Genomic DNA, 3,790 nt, shown 5'->3' on the forward strand with positions numbered 1-3,790 from the left:
AAATCTATGTCTCTTAACAAAACGGCTAGACCATCTAGAACAAACTCTAGAACTTCTAGTTTCTGCTCTTCAGAGCAATCAAAAGCACGAAAATCACTCTCGATTCTGGACATCCAGTTCCTTGCCTCTTCAGGATTCTCGCCTCCCAACAAAGGTTTTGGTTCTACTTGCATGAACTTATTGATGGAGTAGCGACTTCTACCCTCGTGATGACGATGGCAATCATCATCGTGATGATGACGATGGTGACGATGATGCTGACCACCTCCCTGGCCAACACTACCATGACTCTCATCACCTCTTCCGGCCATATCCTGAAAAGATTTGCACATTAAAATCCCAAATGCGCAACAAAATTCAAGACTAGACTAATATCCCAAATATTATTCATCAATCCCAAATACAATTTCTCTGCTCTCAATGTTTTCAGAATAGTTCTTAGATGTTCAGCTTGATCACATAAATTGTAACGCCCTGTTTTTATCTTAAATGAGTTTATTTGATTTAATCAGAGATTTCAGAGTTCTCGAGCCGGTTTGATTTTGATCAGGGTCTTTTTTGCAAATTTTGGAAATTTCAGGGACTAAAACGCAAATATTGATTTGTATATATTATCTACACATTTGTTTGACTTTGAAATCATTTCATCCTCTTCCCTAAATCGAGCTCTTGCATTGAAGACGCCTTCAAGCTTTTCCAGTATACTCTCCGATCAGATATGTTTTGTTTTTTGGAGGTTGTTAGAATCGATCTAGATTCTAGTATGTTGTTCTGGAGTTCTGATCGTTTATTATCTGTCGGTTTGAATTAGAGCGACGTTCGGAATTGTTATGATTTTTGGAAGCTATTTTCGAAAATCATGATTTTGAGATTTGTTGGGTTTGTCTTGTTGTTGTTGTATTAGCATTGAATTGAGTTGATATCGCTATTGAACTGCTGTTTGCGTTGTCGGTTTGTTCAGTTTATAGCCGTTATGCTGTCGGTTTGAGTTTTGGGGATTTTGAACCGTGATTGAGTTGTTGAACTTGGCTTGTAAGTCGATCATGGTAATTGATCTTTGATTTGTATCTGAACAGATTCGTTTGGAGTTTGTCAAGCCCGTGTTAGCAGCATTGTTCGTCAAGAGTTGGACGAAGATCGGTAAAGATATTTCCTTGAACCATTGTTTGTTGTTTAGGTTGTATAGTTGTTGATACAATCTTTTGTTGTAGCTTGTCCGGAGTTGGATCTACGACATTGAAAGGTAAAAGCAGTCATCGATAGCGGGATAGCATACTCGGGAAAGTTGGTTCTCGAGTTTCCCTTAAAAGCACATACTTGCATCTACACTCGTTCTAGCAATGAGGAACTTGTGTTCTGTTGTTTTGATTGAGCTTTTGTTATATGGCTATGTTTTATGTTTCTGTTATGCATTCATCTTGAGCCAATCTTGTTTTCAGTGGGCAGAACCGCCCTTTTTGTTTAGACGTTTGGGAACTATGATTGAGTGGCCTAGGTCGTAGTCGTTTCGCCTAGTGCTAGCATACTCATTATAGTTGCTCAAAGTCTAGAGGAGTGGGATACGTGGCACCACCTCGATTGGGTGAGTCGGTGAGTCATTACGTAATCTCACCCTCGGGATCCCAAAAGCACAACAGCAATCCCTCGTTTATCAGATTTGATATCCCGGTTTAAAGACATGCATTTCATTACGTTGTTATTGATTTCGTTGTTGTTTTGAAAGCATGTTTGTTGTTGTATTACTTGTATGTTGCTTTTACTGGGATTATCATTCTCACCGGTTATCCGGCTGTTGCTTTGTTTTTGTATGTGTACTTGGCAACAGGTGGGGCAGGATCAAGTCAGAAGAGGCATGGTTAGCTTTGAGGGAATGATGTAGAAGTGAGACTCGGTTTAGAAGTCTTGTTAGCATGACAATCTAGCTTATGTTTTGAAGCATGTTAAGAACTTGAACTTGGATTGGAAGTGGTCTTGCTTGTGGTTAGAACTCTTGTATTCTGTATTCGGCTTGTAATAGCTAGCATCGATGCGTGTTCTTCACTTTTATGTATTTAAATGCTACGTTGTTGGATATATATTTGTTGGATCATGTTAGAGTTCTTTTGGTTATGTTATTGCACTTTTGGAGGCTTGTTTTGATCCAATTCAGCAGGCCATGCGCGCCCGCGCCTAGGGTGGCGCACCCGCGCGTCCCACACTTCGTTTCGGAAGTTTTGGGCAGAGCTTCAGGCGCGCCCGCGCGAGGGCTTGGGCAGGACGCCATGCGTGCCCGCGCCTCAAGCTGCGCGCCCACGCGTCCCCTTTTTTTAAAAAAAAAAAAAATGCTCTTGGCTTTTAATTGCTTACTTATTGAATTACTCCTTTAATTGTCGTTTAGAACCGAGGTCTCACATTAAGTGGTATCAGAGAGTTAAGATTCTTGGTCGAACTAGAGTGAGCGGGTAGATCGAGTCTGCATGTATTGGCTCCTCGCATGTGTTTGAATTATTTTATTGTGTACTTAATTCCATGCGAGCATGCTTTATTGTTTGAGCATTATTTGAATTACATGGTTGTGTGATTTAAATTAATAAAGCATGATCTACTTGAGATATATCTGTTTCTGTTATCGACTGGTATCCGGTATTCCAAGCGGTTGTAAGGGCACTGATTGTAGCGATTAAGATATCTCGTGTCCTAACCTTTGATTATCAGATGGGTCCTCGTCGAGTGATAAACAGAAACACACCGCCAGTTATCCCTGCAATTGAGCAAGCTAGCACTGAAGTTGATCAGTTTGATGCTTCAGCAACGCCTATGGAAACCTTGCTGAAGAGGTTTCAGTCTTTCAATCCGCCGTTGTTGTTAGGTTCAGAAAATCCAGTTGAATGTGAAAGTTGGTTGGATGATATTGATCAGCTATTCGATTCCATTTATTACACAGATGACCGCAGAATCAGGTTAGTCATTCATCAGCTACGTGGGGTTGCTAAGAGCTGGTGGATCATGACAAAGAAAACAATAGAGAATAGAGGTACGGAAGTTACTTGGACTCTTTTTAAATCTGAATTTTATAAGCGGTTTTTCCCTATCTCGTACTGTAAGGACAAGGGAGCAGAATTCTCCAATTTGAGACAAGGGAATCTGAACATCGAAGAGTATGTTGCCAAGATTGATAGTCTGTTGCGTTTTGCACCACTAATTGCCGGAGATGAAGAAGCTAAGGCAGATCACTTCATAAATGGCTTGAATCTTGACATCTTCACTTTGGTGAATACTGCTAGGCCAGACAACTTTGCGGACGCCATGAATCACGCAAAGGGAGCAGAAGCAGGCTTGTGGAGGCAAAGAGGTAATCAGGTAGCACCTCAACAGCAGAGGCAGTATCAGAACCAACCATCTCAGTATCAGAATCAGCCACCGCAACATCAGAACCAGCAGCAAAGGTATGAAGGTGGAAATAGTGGGGGAAACAGAAAGGATCAGTACAAGGCAAGAGGTAAACAATTCAAGAGGCAGGGGAACAGTTCGTCCAGTTCCAGTGGTTCGAAGCAATTTGGTTCAGGACCGAGTTCTGGGTCATCATCCTTGTACTGCAGCAAGTGTGGAGGAAGACACTCACCGGATCAGTGTGTGGGGGTCTTCGGCAATTGTAACACATGTCAGCAACCGGGACACTTCTCTAAGGTGTTCCCTCAGCGTAACAGAGATAGAGCTCAGAGTGGGAGTTCGTCTAGACCTGCAGCTCAGCCTGAGAGGCAGTCTTCTGCAGTGCACTCTTTCCAGCCTCAGCAGCAGAACAGACAGGGAG

The sequence above is a fragment of the Henckelia pumila genome, chromosome 3, assembly GCF_033568475.1.
Source record: "Henckelia pumila isolate YLH828 chromosome 3, ASM3356847v2, whole genome shotgun sequence".
Classification (NCBI taxonomy): Eukaryota; Viridiplantae; Streptophyta; class Magnoliopsida; order Lamiales; family Gesneriaceae; genus Henckelia; species Henckelia pumila.